The sequence below is a fragment of the Podarcis raffonei genome, chromosome 5 (genome assembly GCF_027172205.1).
Source record: "Podarcis raffonei isolate rPodRaf1 chromosome 5, rPodRaf1.pri, whole genome shotgun sequence".
NCBI classification, from domain to species: Eukaryota; Metazoa; Chordata; class Lepidosauria; order Squamata; family Lacertidae; genus Podarcis; species Podarcis raffonei.
The window spans coordinates 27,968,461-27,988,126 of NC_070606.1; the positions used below are offsets into that span (position 1 = coordinate 27,968,461).

At 41.7% G+C, this 19,666-nt stretch overlaps 1 protein-coding gene and 1 long non-coding RNA gene across 6 annotated transcripts in view; one reads left to right on the plus strand and one right to left on the minus strand.

Annotated features, from left to right (window-relative positions):
• Window positions 1-19,666, minus strand: part of ANK3 (ankyrin 3) — a 383,552-nt gene that overhangs the window by 251,406 nt on the left and 112,480 nt on the right. The window lies entirely within an intron of this gene.
• Window positions 5,035-8,238, plus strand: LOC128413873 (uncharacterized). Its single transcript, XR_008330502.1, has 2 exons — window positions 5,035-5,375; window positions 7,487-8,238. It is a non-coding gene; the product is annotated as an uncharacterized LOC128413873 (long non-coding RNA).

Consider the following 19,666-nt stretch of genomic DNA (forward strand, 5'->3'; position numbering starts at 1 on the left):
AAAGTCTAAAGAAGCAAAATGGGGAAATGGCTAGTGTTCAAACTCTACCATTTTCCCTCTTCTGTAAGGAGCAGTAAGCTTTTCACACCTTTAACTCCTGGCATTGCTTCTCCCCAGACAGTGGAAATTGCAGTAATAATGCAACATATCTCTTCCTGTGCAGTGTAAAGGAATTATATTAGCATCTGAGTTCTGTATTTCTAGTTAGTACTCTCAATTTCTTTTAAAAAGCAAAGCAGGCCTAAAATTAAAAGCATATTTTTGTGTGTGCGTGTGCGTGTATATACAACACAAATTCAATGGACGATCAGCTGAAGGACAGCTAATATTGAGGATGACACATTTCTCCCTTAACCTTAATTCACTTTTTCTTCTGCAGATTGCCCTGGGGGCTTTAGCTTTTCCGTCTTCTCTTATTAACACTAGCTCATAGTCGCCAGACAAATGGAATCTATCACAAAGTGTATCTTAGAGCCCTACGGTTTCTGTTTTCACAGGGAAGAGCCATCACTGAGAATGAAGTGGAAGGGGAAAGCTAGTGAGAGGGAAGAATTGCCTAAAGTGCGTGTATTTTCACATTTCAGAGCTGCGGTGTTAGGCACTGTTACACAACCAAGAGATTTATTTTCATCCAGTTTTGACAACCTTAAGGTATAATAGGTTTTTTTTTTTGCAGAAAGATATTATGTATGACAACTGTTTCCAAACTGTGTGGCTCTGTTACTAATTTTGGGTGGGGAGGGGAAAAAAAATACAAGTAACCATCAGACCTGTTGTTGTTGTTGTTATTGGGGTTTGTTTTTTAATGTAGCTGTTACCAAGGAAACCAAAACCTCCACATTTCAATAGGTAGCACATCTTGTTTCAGTGCTTAATCTCCAGCTACAACAGCAGTTGATGGATGTGCCTCAACATACCCCTGAAAATGAAGGAAACTAGGGCAGGGGAAACTGCTGACTTACACTGGAGCCATGATGAAGAATCCCGAGACACTGGCAGTTCTGGAAGTTGCAAACAAGTAACATGACCAGTGTCCTTCAAGAACCCTGAAGGTGAGATACTGCCCAGTCTCCTGGAGCTTATAGTGCAATGTTAAGGGTAGTGAGACAAGAAATAGCCAGTGCTGAGTGGTGGCCAATGTCATCCCAGGCTTTGGAATGTTCTCCCCAGGGAAGCTCACCTGGGACCCAGTTTACAATCTAAAGGCATCTTCTGTTAGGCGATGTGTAAATTTAATAAATAAAAATAATGCCTAGTTAAGGAGTATATGAGCAGATATTATGTATACACTGCTGAATGCCAAAATAGGCTTCAGAGTGATTTACAAAAATCAACTGCACAAACATTAGAATTTGAAGCCCCATAAACAATCCCATTAAAATGTCGTGGTGGTCGGCATCATCATTATTAAATCCATTTAAAAATGCAACAAAACAACTCAGCAATTAAAACTGTGGTGGAGAACAGCGTGTGTTTATCCCTCTGGTCTAACGGTCCTTAGAATGAACCCCACAGACCCCACCCAGAAGCTTCTGACACATGCCTATTGGAGCCCATTTATGCTATCACAAAATGTCTCCCTGAAATGCCAAGGGGTCATGAGGTGAAGCTTTGAGAAAATCAAGCTTGACAGCAGCATTTGAACAGACTCTCTATGCTGAAATTCAAGCAGCTTAAGCATTCAGCCCCCCCTGATGAGACACCAGAAAAGGGATCATAAATCATGGATTGTGTTAAAATACACAAAATAAGTGGCATCCCTCAGGGGCCAGTTCCAAGGTCACTTTTGTGAGCTTCATTAGCAAGATGAGAGGGGAGAAACAGATCATCCCACACACCACTTCTGCTCCCCTCACAAATTAAAATAACCTATGTGGATGAAATCTCTCATTGAACTCTTTTTAGGTTTCAGGTATCCAGGTTCATGGGCCGGCAAAAACCTTGGGCTAGGGGTAGATAAGTAGACTGAAGGGAAAAGGCTGAAAGTCAAAGAAAAGCAGGGTAAAGGTAAAGTATCAGGTTGAAAGGTGTAGTCTGGTGGGCACAGAGGAAGATGCGAGGAACTTTCCTGAGTGACAATCTGCTCAAAGTGAGAGAGGGCAGTGGCTCTAGGAGACTCATTTCATCCAGAGGCACCAGATTGGTGTCATGTGACCTTTGAGGGTCTGAGATCATGGTCTGTGGTATGACTGCCTTTGATGGACCTGCCTGAACTTCACTCTTTTGGCCAAAAATGCTGGTGACACAGACAGCTGGAAGAAAATACTAATTTAAAACAATTAGCAGATGTAGACTATGGCTAGTGGAAAACTATGGTTCAGCATTGTGGCTGTTAAAACCTTTAAATATGGTATCGGTCACAAAAGCTTCAGAGTTCATTATGGTGTTTAATAGAATCACAGGATTGTAGAGTTGGAAGACCCCTGAGGATCATCTAGTTTAACTCCCTACAATGCAGGAATATGCAGCTGTCCCACATGGGAATTGAACCTGTGACCATGGTATTTATCAGCACCATGCTCTAACCAACTGAGCTATCCGGTGGTTTCAGAACTTCCCTGTTTCCTTCAAGGCATTCTCATCTTGCTTAGGTGTAGTTGGGGGACCAGCAACATATGAATAGCCACACGTTTCTCATCCCCGTGTTAAGGGAATGATGAGATCAATTTCTCAAATCATGGTCAAAGCTTTAAGATGGTGGCAGGAGTTCAAAATTAGCTTCTGTTCGGTCTGCTTAGATGAAACCCAGTAAGAACGAGATATTTACCTACAAGACAGAATAACTCAGCTAAGTAAACTTGCACCTGACACTTTCATTTCCCAAAAGCCGCCCACATGTCCACTAGCGTGATGTGTGCTATTTGGGATGAATCAAGCTATTGATTAATGCTACTGATTAGGCATCACTGGAAAAACTGGAAACATATATATCAAATTATATGTGAAGGCCACCTCTCTCTCATTTAAGGATTGCTGTTTTTCTGTGACTCATCATGATAATCACCAATGTCAATGCAAAAGTGCTCCTAAGCCGCATCTAAGTGAATAGTGAACAGAACCTTTAAGTGAAACAGCCTCATTCTTCACATCCCACCATATTCATACAGATTTAACAGAGCTTGCCACTGGAACCCTTTTCTGTGAGAGGCCTTTCCACCACCACAGTTGTGATTTAGTCAATATTGAAACTCAGATTTTTGGGGGGCCCTCGTGAAAGTTCTCAGTGGGGTCCCGTCAGTGAGGTGGGATGTACAAACTGAGAATTCTCTCATTCTGCCTCTGACATTGTGGGATGCCCTTTCAAAGGTAAGTGCTTCAATTGGAGAATAGCCTCCACCAAAGGTGTCATGGACTTTGAAGAAGCACAAACTCAGGAAGAAAGGGAGAAACTTGCTAAGAGGAAGGCACGTTTGGTAAATCCTCACCATGATCAACTCCTACCCAGAAACCTATATCCCCACTGTGAAAGGATGTGTGGATCCAGCATTGGCCTCCACAGTCACTTACAGACACGCCATTAAGACCACATTCATGGAGGACAATCTTACTTGGCTACAAGTGATTGCCAAAGAAGAAGATGGCAGCACAGAGTGGGGGGCACTGGGCCCTTTGCTTGATTTGGGGCACTGGCAAATGCCTGATCCCACAACCTTTGAAGCCATCCCTGCAGTCTTATGCTATCCTGCCGCCTGCTGCGGAGCATCCGCATCCCACTACTGCCACTTCTGACAGTCATTTGTCCGTCAGTGCCTGTGGTTCACTGTCAAATTAGCGAGTTGTAGAAGTCACTGCTAGGATCCATCATTCAGCTTGTTGTTCAGATCTAAGCATTTTAAAGCATAATAGTGCACGATATAGAACATAAAGCACATTTAATTTGATATCTAAGTCAAGGGGGTGGGAAGAGAATAATTAGAAACCTCTCGTTAGGGAGCTCACTCTAGCTGGCTGTTGACACCAGTGATGCTGATAGGAGGGCATATTCTCAACATGCATGCAATAATGTGCTTCACATTACTTTAACATCCTCTCCATGTGTTATTTTAATTGAGGTCTCACAATTTTTAATGTGTTATTTTTATCCCCATCTCGCAAAACTACAAAGCATATTGTAGCATCTAGTCAATTTGCATCTTGGTCAACGACAGCACAAGTTAGCAAAAAGTGTGTCTTAAGGCAACAGCACATATTAAAAAATAAATACACATTATAATAAGCCATGTGGTCATTTTCTGCCCCTGAGGACTATCTAACACATAACGGCTCATCAAAATATTGTATCTGTGAGCTACTTTTGGAAGAGCTTAGGCCTTGTAACAACTTTGCCAGTCCAGTTGCATCTCTATCATTTTAAAAGGATGCATCTCAGAATAATATTATTGACTGCCTAGTGGCACAGACAATACATGTGTACTAGTGTTATTTTGGACCAGGTTTCTTGGGGAAGGGAGAAAGAGGGGTTGGGCAAGTTATAGAGGGGTTGCGGTGAGCTGTGTGGGGATGAGGGAAGGGGTTGGGGGCAAGCTGTGAGGGGATGGGGAAGGGAGTTGGGCAAGTTACTAGGGTCTGGGGTGAGATGTGAGCATCTTTGGGATGAGCTATGGGGGTTGGGGAGAGATGGCTGAAGGGCTGGTGTGGGTGCAGGCAGGCATGGGTGGTGAGCAGTGCAAGCAAGCACAGCAGCCCCTAGAAGACAACATTAAGTTAAATGGTCTAACCTGATCTAAGGCAATTACCAATGATCAATTAGGTTTACAGAGAGTGGCAACAATATGAATCATGACAGAGACACTTTCACACAGCACGAATCGAAGAGCAGTAATTATTAAGGAAAGATCAAGATTTCTTTTTCCATTTGCCTGAGCTTGGATCCTTGAAAGAGAACAAGGAGGCAATAAGCAAGAGGCAATCCCTAGAGGCACAAGGTCAGCCACTCTCTTGCTTTTGTCATAATAGGGACGACAAATGGAAAGCAGCCTCTCCTGCTCCCACATTAACTGATGACAACAGCAGCCTTGAGTCATAATAGGGTTGCCTAGAGCACCCAAGGCTTGCCCCAGCCTGGTTCAGTGTGCTCTGGTTTCTTGTCAAGAGAAACCAGTGGCTTTTGAGACACTTAGGCGCCTCTTGCTTACAGTATTCTCCATCTTTGTGAGCTGAGAGTGCAGCCAATAATATATGCCCGCCCATTCCATCACCAGAGGTATTGGTTCTCTTTCTTCTTTCAGGAGTGCAAAGTAGTTTCGAGGTGGGGAAAATTCATCTTTACTTAAGTTCTCAACTATTTGGCTATCTGGGAGGCCACCTGTAGGTTATAACCATGACAGGCCAGACCTCCTACCAGAGGAAGCTAATTGTACATCCTTCTGAAACTGGTAAGTATTGCATATGCTAGTCTAAGCATCCTCTTCTTGTTCTGTTTTGATCATGTTAACACATGGGAGTAATCCTAAAATTAGGAATCTGCTCTAGTAAACCACATCTAATTAACACTTGGAGTAGCTTGGTGAGTTTTTGGTTTCTTTTCTAACAAAGAATGATAATGAACTAAGTTCAGGGATCCGTAGGATCTAAAGATACCAATCTGCGCATTTCCTCCCAGAAGCCTGCATTGGAATGACTTGCTCTTGCTTGTTTAACTTTATCAGCTTCTGCAGAATATTAACATTTTCCTCCAAGGCATTCAGTCATTTGGATAAAGGGCCATGCTTTACCCCCTCAATGTCCTCAGGCCTCTTTCTCACATGGAAAGCTTCCCCTATCCCAGCCAGCTGTGATGGGAGCAAATTATCTATTCCCAGAGTCAATGAAGAGAGGAGGTCAGTGGCCTAGAAGGAGAGGGATGTAGAAATTCAACAGCTGCCCTTGGCAACCCACAACCTTTGGGCAACTGGTTGGAAAAGTCTCATTTTTAGAAAGAATGTTGAGCATACACTCAGAGAAGGGGGGGCATTTTCGACTCATTTGTTTTTATTGCTGGCAAAAATAATTCAGGCTGTTATACATTTAGCTAGGCTAATGTGGTGGATGAGATCAGTTGATTAGTATAGCATTTTATATTCATAATATGCAAATTGCATTGTGGGGATTTGGGGATCCTAGATATAGCATCCCTAGATGCCATAATAAACTCAGTGAAACTCTTTAGAGGCTTACTGTAAAGCATAGATCTGGCACATTAGACAAAGCGACTCAAAATGTTTAATACTGGCATGACAGAATAAGGCCCTGGAAAGAATTAAGCACTACAGAGCAACAGTAGCTCATGGCGTTACTGGATTCAATATAAAAAGGTTTTTGTTTTTGAGAAAAGGAAGTGCCAAACAAAAGTGGTAACCACAAAACCTTCAGAAGCTGCACCTCTCTGACTATACAAAACACAATTATCTGGCAAAGCACTTCTGGTTTTAAAGAACTGGATCACCTTCCATTCTGCTATTCAGGTTAAAGAAATACTATTCTGTAAATTGTGCATATTGAAGAAAGAATATGCAGAATACTGGAATGTAGCACCATTTAGAACGTATCTGGGATGGAAATCTTTTCCTGCTCTTGCTAGACCATCAAAGAGGCAGTTTCATTCTGATGTGTTACCACATAGGGTATTGTTTTGAGCTGGGAAAAGGAGAATTCAAAATATGGCATTTCCCCACTTGTGGTCTCAGGTGGTCGTATAGAATTCTACCACCCCAGTCTACCAGCTAATTTTGTGTAACCCCATAGAACAGCCATAACAATTTACAGTATTGGCATGTTCACTAGTTGAGGTGGTACTGCCCTCTCACAAGCCTGCTTATTAACATTTTCACATACGGAGTTGTTTGAAAGCATTAAAAATGAAAATAATGTTAAAAAACACCAGATGTCAAGGTGGAAAAAATTGCAAGAAGAAAAGGCGCTACATTGAGGAGACATGTGAAAATTGAAGTGATATATAAGGTTGTCAACATCTAAAATCCATCTAAGTGCAGCCATACTTTATCAGCCTGCTTTTTTTTAAAAAAAAGTCAGGTTCATTTCACAATAAAAAATGGGGAGCTGTGGATCCTAGATGAAATGAGGAATTAAGTGTTTTCTCTTTGATTGTGTTTTAAAGGCATATTTTAAGACAAAAACAAATGTACAAGCAGGATGGTGTCTGGTGCTCTTTCTCATCTGCAAGTTTGTTCAATGTATATTTTCATCTTCATGGATCAATACATTGCACAACACAGTGAAATATTTGAGGTTCATTTAAATAAAATTGCAAAATATTTCAGGAATTAGCTTCATTTCCTTTCTGTCCCACCCTTCCTTTCCCAATAAAATGTTTCCAGTAAAGTTGCATTGCTGCTCTTCACCTCACTTCTGCCACCACCTCGGGTCATTCCCCCCTGCCCTTCATAAGTATCATTCTTATAACACACACACAATTTCTACCAGGGTGACCCAAGTTCCATGACAAGAATAGCTGCATCCTAAAATTTGAATTTCTCTTATTTTGCAGATTATACAACTTGTACTACAGTGGAACCTCTATTTACAGACATAATCCATTCCGGAGGTCTGTCAGCTGGTCAAAACAGGATGCTAGAAGAGGTGTCTTGTGTGCGTGCGTATTCGGTGGCAGCGCGCTTCTGCACATGCACAGATGGCAGAAGCCACTGCTGCGCATGCGCGAATTGCGGCAAACCCAGTGTTTACTTCCGGGTTTGCCGCGGACGCAACTTGGAACATCTGCGAGACAAGGTGCATGTAAGTCGAGGTTCCACTGTATTTCTCAAAACAAATCTACTTCTTCTACTTACAGGGGAGACATAAGGGAGCTTAGCCTGGGCACTGAGGTTCTCCTAACTACTGGAAATCTACTGGGATTTCAGCAGGTATTGTCTATGCACTCCCAAGCATCTCTTTGCAAACTGTTATTTGGCGTTTCTCATGAAGAATAGATGTTACAGCCAGGTGTGGAGAGGTCAGTGGCCTCCCATGTGAATAAGTTAATAACATTCGGCTGCTGCCAGTATGTCAAAAAGAGAATGATGGCTCTACAGAGAATTCTCCAGGATTTCTGTTGCATCTGGTCTGTATCCTGTTGCTGTAATGACTCCCTATTTTTTAAAGGCACTTAAGGCACATAAAGACAACAACATGTACTTTTTGCAAGAACATTGTGTCTGAAACATTTCAACCATGATTTAACTAGAGTGCACTAAGCAATTATTATGTTACAATGATATCAGAATGCATCTGAGTAGCCAACATTTGCTAAGATGTCTTCATTGCTTTTTCTTCTCTGTCACATTAGTACTGAACAAGTGCAATGGTTCTGTCATATTTCATGTGGGGAATATACGTACATAAAGATATTTAAATCATATTCCGGAAAGGGGTTATTAACACATTTTCCTTCCACTCAACTTACCTTGAGCTGACAGGAGTGTTAGATGCTCAAGGCCTGACAGGTTTCAAACTATTCACTGCTGGAAAGAAATCTTCCGAACACAACATTCCTATTATTACAAGATATTTTATCCTCAATATAACTATACCCTGAATATGAGGTAGGTGGAATATTTGCAAGAAACCATTACTATCTGTTTCTGAAGAAGGCTTCAGATTCCCCAAATGTAGACAGCAGAATGAGTCTGATGAAGCTTTCTCAGACACCCCATATTGCTTAAGCTGCCCCACGTGCACTCTGAGAAATAGCAACATTGTCCAAAGGAAGAGGATGTTCTGCAGAACATTATTCTGCTGTTGAGGTCAGTAATGATTTGTTAGCTACCCAGAGGTCACTTTATGCTGAAGGAGAGGGGCAGTGGATAGATGATAGATGATAGATAGATAGATATCACACACACACACACACACACACACACGAACTGAGACCTATCAGGTGCAGAGCCGTTGTGGAAATAACTCAATAAATGTCACTTGCATGTTCCCAAGCCAAACCATTTTCCTGCCTAAGGTGGAGCAGCAAACGGCACCCCATTCCAAGTCAAGCAGCATGGTGTCCACAGCTGACTAGGTTATTTTGTCACCTTGTGTAGAAAATCCCTCTCCTTGACAAAAAACAATAATGAACAAACAATAACTTCTTACCATTCCATGACATCCAAAAGCATTTGCCTGAAGCAGCTTAGTCTGCTAACGGTAGGTCCAGTCCTGCCTTCTGGGGTGGTGAAAACACATCCTAAAGGCTATGGAAAGTTTAAGTGAACAGGTCCCTTCCAGCACACAGCTGAGGAGAAAGGGTAAGGCATCAGATCTGTTCTGGTGCTTAAGCACTCAGCTGAGCAATGGTTCTAGTTGAAGCAGGACTGGGAGCTCTCCTTGGTCCTGCAGACACTGCATTTGACATCCTGAGGCCTGTTACAAGTGCTTCTCCAGAACCAGTATGGAACAGTAGCAAATATTTGAATTGTTTACCTTGTACATAACTACCTACTCTAGCAAGGTAGAGTTCTCGTACCCCACAATATTTCAGTGAAGGAAATCCCAGGCTTTTGAGGATTAGTTGAGAGGAAATGCTGTGTCCTTGGACTTCCCCCATCAAAAGACAATGCCGAGTTTGAAGCATGGGAAACATTTAATGGCACAGGTTGTAGGTCACAACAATATTGATTTGCCTATCATTCATACTTGTGACCGCTGCTGTTTGATTAAAGGCCAACTGGCAAGTACAAACAGGAATCTGATGAAGTAATTTTTTAAAAAGAAGAAAAGTGAAGAGAAGTGATATTGCACAAAGTCATGGAAAATCAAAGCGACCTCCCCCTATCTAAAAGAGAATGTTATCCTCAAACCATCCCTGGTAATAAACCATCTTTCCCACTGTTTCCAGTGCTGGCTAATTAGAAATCTATTTGTGTACTAACAAACATAAAAGGCCCCATTTCAGTAAAAAGTTTAAATACAAGGTTCAAGCTAAAGCAGAGGAGTTCTTGGGGTGTAATTTAAATACTAATTAGGCAGTTTATGAGAAACCCAAGTCTTTAAGAGTTCACAGACACTATGTCAGCTGAACAATGCAAAATCACACATTTTATGTAACCGAGTCCACGTGTCACTGTATTACAATTGATAGCAATTGGGCTGTGGTTTATCAGCCCCTTAGAAGACTCAGTGATCACTGGTCTACTAAATGAGACCTGACAATATTGTTATTGCTCTCCCAATTATGTTTTCTTATTCATCTCAAGCAAACTTTCCCAGTTTTACAGTGCAAAGAAAACCAGGATCTGGCATAGAATTGGGCTCTAGGATGTTACACTTCCATGGTTTTTAAAACAAGTGGAAATAATTGCCCTGGAGGCTGTGAATGCTAGTTGAAACTGGAAGCATGTATCTGTTCAAGGCTTAAGGATATACAGCACAACCATATGATCTGTGTACTCAACAGGACTTACTCTCAGGAATGTGTGGCTAGGGTTGCAGTCTAAGTCAAGGATGTTCTTCTGTAAGTGGCAACCCATCTTTTTAGATATGGGGTTGTCTGACAGCAATGGCAGGAGGGAGAAGCCCTTGTTCCCAAGCCCTGCATGTGTATACACACACACAGTGAGAGACCTCCTCCTGCTTTGTAAATCTCTTCACTGCCCTACCCTTCCAGTTGATCACATGACCAACTTCTCCTGCTGGCAATGTTCAGCAACTGCAGGCATCTCCAAGCAGGAACCAGAATGCAGCATTCTACAGGAAGCACAAAGCAATACTACCCAAGCAGCCATCACATTTTCACCCCCACCCCACTTTAGGTAGTAAAAACAATCTAAATGTACAAATAGACAACAAACAACCCCACTGTGCCTGTAATGCATAAATGTTATTTACTTAACAATACTGACAATAACTGCATGTCCACATTTTCACATGAGTGTGTTTTCCCCCAGGCCTTTAAAAATGTAGCCCTGGCAATAACACTGGCAGATCTTGCCTTAAACAGGGAAGTTAATTTACACATAATCATAACATTCCACACCTTCCCACACCATTTTTCCACAGATACTGTTTTTTTTCTTTCAAAAGAACACTTCTGGTACTTTGCTGTATCATTTCAGCAAGCACTAATAAATTACCTACTTCTATTTCTACTTCTCATTTAGAAACAGAGCCTGTGGTGTAGGACAAAGTATATCACCCACAATATCTTAACTATTCACAATGTCTCAAACAAAAAAAGTGTGCATGGTTTTACATTAACACCAAATATGACACACACACAAAACCCCCATTTAATATGCATCACATCTTTAACATCTCCATGAAAGAAGCACTATATAATTTCCTTAATTCTCGCTGGCATGTAATGCAATTTGAACAAGATTTGGTTAAAACAATCCTGCCACATTTCAACTGCAACCCTAACGTTTATTGATAGATCTGCCCGACATAATTCCCTTACCCAATAGATATTGCCACCTGCAAGTAATTGCTTAATTTTCTTTGGGATTTATCATTACTATGCTGCATAGACACAGAGAAATGGGAAAGGTGTAGCACTCAGAGGTGTAGCACAAGGTCCAGGTTCATCTCTGACATCTCTGGGTAGGCTGGGAAAGACCCCTGTTCTAAAACCCCATAGAGCCACTGCCAGTCGCTGCAAACTGTAGACTAGAGGTAGACAACCTGTGGCTCTCCAGGTGTTGCTGGATTCTAACTCACATCATTCCAGACCACCAGTCATCCTGCTGGAGGTTGGTGGAAGAAGGAGTGCAGCAGCATTTGAAGGACCACAAGTTTCATACCACTGTTGTAAATAAATATTGAGCTAGATAGACCAATGAACTGACTCAGTGGAAGGCAGTTTCCAATGTTCCTGTGATATGATCATTTAAAAAAACACACCAGATTTTCCATGTTGGCAAGATCTCTCCCACCCCCAAGCACAGGCAAATTACTGACACTTTTGCTACAAAATTCCGGACTAGTAAATATTGAAAATGTGCTACTTGGGGAGGCGGCAATGAGGCTAGAGAAAGGGTTTGTATATTATTGCTTAATTTGTTAAAAGTCGGGGGGTTAACAAATGCAAATCACAAACTCTGATTGCATTTGCTCTTTCCTATCAACATTAATAACTGTTTGAGCCATCAGAAAGGCTTGATGATACAAAACCACATAGACAAAGGAGACTCTGGTGGGACCTTGATTATTGCTATCTTTATCTCATATTACTTAATCTGGCATTTTGTATTAAATTAAGTTTGACATTGCTCCTCTGTCTGCCCCTCTTATTTTGCTATAGGGCCTTCTGTTCAGTAGCCCAGCATGACTTAACAGCCTTTGCTACCCACCACATGCAGACAGAAGTCAATATAACGCCATGAATATTTAATTTGATTTTGAACTGCTAGCTAGCCTTACTTCATTAGTATTTTGTTGTTGTTGCATAATTCATTATTTAATTCCAGGAATCATATTGTTCTGGAAAAAACAGTTAATGATGTCCTAGATTTCTTGTGGGATCTTAACTGTCATTGTGAAGTAAAAAGCAAGCATTTGTTCAAAACGTTTGTTCCCACCATGAAGAATTTTCCATCCATGAGATCTTTAATGTAGACCTTTCATAGAAACTTTTTGCTATTCTGCATAGCAGCATATCTAATCAAATATTTAACCAAATGGTTACATTTAACCAAATTGTTCATATCTCCTGAAATGTTGTTATATGGGTATTTAATGTATTTTCACTTTTCATTGTATATTGTTTCCTCTCTTTATTGATAATATTGGATTATGCCCAACTTTCTTGTGTTAACTTCATAACCAACTACTGTACTCTTCCAACATTTCCATTAATTTAATTAATATACTTGCCTCAGGCTGTCTGGGCAGTGGGGAACATTATCTGCATATAGAGCAATTCTGTAATCATTTCCCAAACATTCATCATCGAGTTGTCTGATGGCCGTTCTGAAATTGTATTAATGTGCCACAGGGCCTACTGTTCCTTCTGGACCCTTTTATTATTAGTGTGGAATGCTGAATCAGCCTTTAAATCGAGATTACTATTCAACAAATAAAATCTATTAGGGCCAGTGACAGTCTTTAGTGGGTCCTTGGCCTGGTGCCACTGATAGGTCCTCTGCCAACTTGGTCCAGTGCCAAGTGCTGCATCAGAGTCACCATGCCATTGCCTGTCACTCCCCTGAACCCTCTCTTTCCTGTGAATATGTGGTGACACATATATGGTTACTAGGGGAACCAAGCTGGTTCATTTTACAGTGGATGGCTGCAAGGGTAGAGACCACAAGATGCCATGTGTGATGACATCAGACAATTGCATCTTGGGGGGATGTTGCCACCCACCACAGAATGGAGCTAAGTGTCACCTCAGCTTCCATAAGAAGTGCCACTACCTCTGGATAAACATTTTACAAGGTGAGTGACTGTTCAGAGTGATAGCAACAAGCAGCAGTGATGGTGGTGAGGGTGGCAAGAAGCACTTCTGAGCCCTGGGCCACTGCCAAACCATGCAGTTCCCCAATTCTGACTCGGCAATTCACAAAATACTTCTTCCAATTATAAAGCTGGACTTGCAGCTTTCTATATTTTCTTTACATTCTCTTCATCTAGTCTAATTCTGCCCTCCTACAAATTGTTCGCTTTCCTGAAGTAATAATAACAATAACAATAATTTATTATTTATACCCTGCCCATCTGGTTGGGCCTCCCCAGCCACTCTGGGCGGCCCCCAACAGAACACCAAAACACAATAACCTATTAAACATTAAAAGCTTCCCTAAACAGGGCTGCCTTCAGATGTCTTCTAAAAGTTTGGTAGTTATTTTTCTCTTTGACATCTGGTGGGAGGGCGTTCCACAGGGTGGGTGCCACTACCAAGCAGGCCCTCTGCCTGGTTCCCTGTAACTTGGCTTCTCGCAGCAAGGGAACCACCAGAAGGCCCTCGGTGCTGAACCTCAGTCTCCAGGCAAAACGATGGAGATGGAGACGCTCGTTCAGGTATACTGGGCCGAGGCCGTTTAGGGCTTTAAAGGTCAGCACCAACACTTTGAATTGTGCTCAGAAACGTTTCCTCTTAAATCTCATTAAGATGGCCAACTTCCCCTTTTCACATTCTAAAACATCTCTCTAACTTTTCTGTTCTGAACCAACTTTCTCATCCTGTCCCCGGACCTTATCTCGTTTCTTTCTTTCTTTTTCAACCCAGTGTTTTATTTGCCAAAACTGGGAGGTACAGGTCAGTTTGTATTGAAATCCACAGAAGCAGAACACCTCAAGCACGCTTAGCACATCCCCCCTCCAACTGTAGAATATGGGGCTTGAGGCGGGGGTTGGACCAACAGGTTCAACTATTTATTTATTTATTTAGTTAGTTTCTTCCATCAGGTTCAACAATTCTGATGGTGTAGTGTTTGTTAGTTTTACACAGAACAGGCACTAAATTGGACACAGTTTTTCTTTTATGCACTGCCACAATCCAATACGCTCAGGTACAAATGATTTTTGAATATTTGGGCCACTTTTACAGTTGAGCATTGTCAGAGAAACAAAACACATCATGTATCAAACAGAATTGCCAATGATCTTTATGTTTTCTTTTTATTGGTATTTGCTTTGAAATAACAAATTGGCTGGCAGGTGTAATGTTTTATTTACATATTGCTTCAGTCTACTATAAGGGGGGGCGGCTGATGGGATTTACATCCCATCAGGCTGCTGAGGTTCACCCCCCCAAAAAAAAATCATTAGGTCTATCTTTCCTCCACTTTTGCTGCTGCCAAAATTGGTGGGGTCTTAAAGTGCCAGGAAAAAAATGACTGAGGGTGAGGAACAGAGATGGAGATAGATGATAGATAGATAGATTACATACGCAACAAACAAGTGAAAATAAAACTCTAAAGCAAAATAGCCATGCTCATATGCAACTAGGCTGCATTTAATGATCCAGATTCATGAAATGCAGGCTTTCAGAGTCAGGTTTACAGAAGGTGGCTTCTCAGCTCTCCCAGTGCAACATCCATTATACTTGGGCTTCTTGCCATTTGCTCAAAATGGCTTCTATGGATGTTGTCCAATTGACAAATTAAAGGTCTTAGTTTCTCTTTTGGTTCTAACGAACGGCCAGCACTCCCAGCCCTTGCTATCACAATGACCACTCCAAAGGAGGTATAATTAAGAAGAGCACTGAGCCTCAAAGCTGGTACATGCACATAATTTCATGGGACCCAGTCAGTTGAAGTGCTGTTCAGAATGGCTCCTTGCTGCCACTACCAGGCACTGACCTTAACCCCTTCCTCCCTGCAAACATGTTTGCAAGTGGTGGTGATCCTTGCTATGGAAGATGAGCCAGTTATTGGCTCTGTGTTCTACAGTAGGTGGCAGCGATATGTGGTTCTGTGACACCTAGTAAGTTGAGCTGCACATTATGGACGGTTGTGGGATTGACACACAGCTGCTTCTTCCAGTGCAACACTGTGTTTCTGACAACAAACACTTCTGCTCTTATAAATATGGGAAATGGTGTGCTTGATTGGAAGGCGCATGTCCATGTATACACACGTCTCATTTGACTGTATAATGTACAATGTACAATTTAAGCAAAAAGCAGCAATGTTTGTTCCATATAAGGATGGGAAACGACGTAGAGATTTAAATCTCGGCCTATTTAAAAGACCCCAATGTGCAACCTTGATAAGGATTGCAGTCAATTAACATAGTTATCAGCCAAATGCATATGGTCTAGGCTGAAACAAGGCCACTGTCTCCTATACTCGTACATAATTCTCTGCTGAAAGTAATCACATGGTAGCCATGGTTACACAGCATAGATAAGAGCTGTAATTTTTGTCTAACAATGTCAGAAATGGGAATGAATTCAGAAATGTCTGATTTCCTTTGTGCACATGAGCATGCGCGCGCGCACACACATACACTCCTGCTCTGGATTTATTTTCATTTATTACTCTCTTGTCACACAGAGGCTTTAAAAATAGCTAAATAAAAATATGTGTCCATGTTTAGTTTTAAAGACAACAACACATAACACAAGGTGCAATAGTTGCCACAGAATAAATTGATTATTATTTTTCCTAAAAAGAGAAGCCCAAGCCATTTAAAGACAACTGTTTCAAAAAAAAATTAAAGCACCATGTGCAACATTCAACCAAACCCAGCTTATCAGAAGTACAACAAGTGACAATACATCAGCTGGCACGAATTCAGTTTGTTGACGACTTCTGGTTATGAGCAAGCTTGTAATCCAAATACACGCCTACATGAAAGTCCAGTTCAACCGAATTAGACTTGATCCTGAGTAAGCCTGCATAGCATAGGACTCCCAAGTACTGTAAATGCAGTGTTTCCCACCCCACCCCGGGTTATTCATGTGTATGCTTATCAAGCTGTATAGAAATACCCTCAAATCATCCTATGCACCAGTATCAGCAGAGTCTGAAAACACTGAAAATTAGAAAAAAGTAGAAGAGAAACTGTGACTCTTGGACAAGAATGATGTGTGCTGGGTGATTTGTTTATCTATTTGGCCAATCCATAGTCTAAAGCAGGGTTTCCCAAATTGGGTCACCAGCTGTTTTTGTACTACAACTCCCATCATCCCTAACTACAAGGACCAGCAGTCAGGGATGGTGGGAGTTGTAGTCCAAAACAGCTGATGATCGAAGTTTGGGAAACCCAAGTTTGACTCTAAAGCCTGCGTCCACATGGTTGAGTCTCATACCAGTCCTTCTAACTAAAAACTGACTACTCCAGGTGCCAGTGGCTCTCCAAGGGTTCAAACAGAGGATCACTCAGATCCCTCTTCCCTGAGCATTTGCTAACTGGAAATGCCAAGGATTGAAACTCGAGAACTTGAGAACTTCTACATGCAAAACACGTGCTCCATCACTGAACTACGATTAAGCAAAATGAGGGAAAATCCAATAGACTCCACCCTTTAAAGGCGGGTGGGACACACATGTGGTAAACATATACATGGACTTAAATGAGGAAAGATCAGGGTTAGGTCACCTTCAGGAGCTACTTTACCCCTCCCCAGGGGTTTAGGGGAAATTTTTATAGTCTGGAAAATATGGCATCAGCAGATTGAATTGCTGTTATTGATTCAGCTACACAGTGAGGTTACCCAAATGCACAACCAAAGAAGAGTTAATCAGAGATGGCAGCACTTGGCGGTGAGATAGGATGTTACTTCGGATAGATTTAGATACCACAGAAAGCAAAGGGTCACCCCCTGCTTTTTTTTGCTTGTCAAGTTTTATGTGTGTCAAATTCATTTGCAAACCCCATAACCACTCTCCAAATTAAACCAAGATGCTCAAAAGGAGGGGTGGGGTGTAAAATAAAGAAAAAAAGAAAATGCATCTTATTTCATAAACGTGAAGCATTGTGGGGAACTCAGTCTATTTAAATCTTACCTATTTGCAGACCATTTTTCTATGCTACACAGCAGTGTTGGCCAAAATTGGGCAAAGCCACAAGATTTTACTCCAAAATTATCTGCATCTACTGAATCATTACTTAATGCACATGCTGCAGGAAATGATGTTTTAATCCAAAATGAAAACTTCAGTCAGTTTACAAAAGGGGAGGAATGAAGAACAAATTCAAAGTTAGAGCCTTTCTAGCTTAACTTTAACAATGATACAGGGGTGTGTAATGATGTGAGTCCATCGCATTAATTGGTACACTGAGTAGGTGACTGGAGTTCATGCTATTTTTTGTCGGGCATTTCACAGTAGATGGACTGTGAAAAACAGGAGCAATTCCAAATAAGAATGTACATAATGCACTGTCATATAAACCACTCTGCAAAAGTGCTTAGGTTCTTGTCTACTATTCCTACACACTGTCTGCCCTCCACTTTTATTCTCACAACAGCCCTACAAAATGCCACTATATTAATAGCGGAGGGTTGAAGGGAAAGGATCACAAAAGATGCCCAAGTCTCAGTGATTGTTGACAAGAATAAAGATATATGATGGAACTCCCCAAACTGGTCATTCCAAGGAAAGAACTACATGCCACGTTCTGTGTGATACCACACAGAACGTGTCTTAACGCCACTCACTCTGCTAGAAAGAGACAGGTAGACCAGCCAATGACCCCTGTAGCTCAGGGACATGTAGGAGGAGAAAAGGGTCAGGAAGGGCTTTGAGAAGACGTTGGCGGCATTGAGGAATTTCCTTGACTTAGCCAGTCATGGAGACGTGCACATATATTGTTCTGGGCAGGGAGCCCTAAAAGTTTAATGACAGGCATTCTGGGTATTTGCATCACCATTGTGCACAGAGGAGGGGGAGGAATAAGAGACTGCACAACAGGGAGCAGTGACCTGCCTGTATGATGGATGAAACCTCCAAACACAAATGTGTACCAGGTGTTTCAACAGAGGTACAGCTAAGTTTCGTTAAGAGGCTCATTCCCCGCCGCCAGCTCACGAAGAGGTGGAGAGGGAAAGGGTATTAGAAACAGCACCAAAATTATACATGCACAAAAGTGGAGTAGTTGGAAGGCGTTAGAAACATGGATGCAGAATCGCATTGCAACTCAACTCATTCACAGCCTGACTACAAACGATTAAGGTGTGTTTTTCAAGCCTCGAAGGGTCAGGGCTTTGCACAAGAGTTATTTATGGTAGTCTAAATTAAGGACACAGCCTCAGGACATCCCTTCCCCCTTAGCCTGGCTTGAAGGGTCATGCAGGCTTCTCTCAGCAAGAGCACAATGGTTATGACAGCCCATTATAGGGACCAAATAAAATACTCCTACAATGTAACCCGCCCCTCCTCAGTTGCTGGGAGCGGGGAGTGTTTTACTCCCCAACCCCAGTGCCTTACAATTGGGACAAAAGGCCAGACATCTCACTGCTCTTCCTAATGATGGCAATGCCAGAGGGTGGAGTGTCCAAGCTAGAGTGCTGGGGTGAAGGTTTTTCTCTGCAAGCCTTTAACTAAAACAGAGTTCCTCACATGAGTTCCTCCCTAACATCCATCCTTCTGTGTATGTGCATGTGCATGTGATATGCACATCCCTAGGGCCGAACAACCTGTTCATGTTTGTTTTGTCTAATTTGCCAGGAACCCCAAATGCTTTTATTGCAATAGGAAGGGCTAAATATAATGGTTTGAGAACTCTTGGGGTAAATGCCATGTTTTGCTCCTGGCAGTGAAAGAGATGAAAAAATGTCAAGAGCTTCTCTGTCTGGCTGTAAAGCAGATAGATCTCTGAAGGCTTGAACTGAGTGTGCCTTACTCGGTCACCGTGATAATAAAAGAAAAAGACTCGTGACAGTAAAAAGTCCAGGCTTGAACTGGCTTTTTATCTTTGCTTTTGTGCAGAGAATGAAGCTATCTGTTTCTTCCATTCTTGTCAACCACTGGTTCTAATGATTGCACATAGCGGCAATGCATTCTGCATAACTAGAAGGGAAAGATGGAGGTGCCTGCAGTTGTTTATGCTGCTCAGCACAGTAATCTGTAGTGAAAAATAAACAAGACAAAGGGCTTCTCTAAGATATTTGCCTAGAAAATTCCATGGGCGTATATCAAAACACTGTAATTTCTAGAACTAATGGTTTGCAACTAGCCACTGACTGACAGCACCTAAGAGATAATGGCTCCAATTACCTATTTAATAATGCAATATTTTTTGTTTTTTATGGCATATGTATCAAGGCTCATCAGAATATGGCACAATGTCA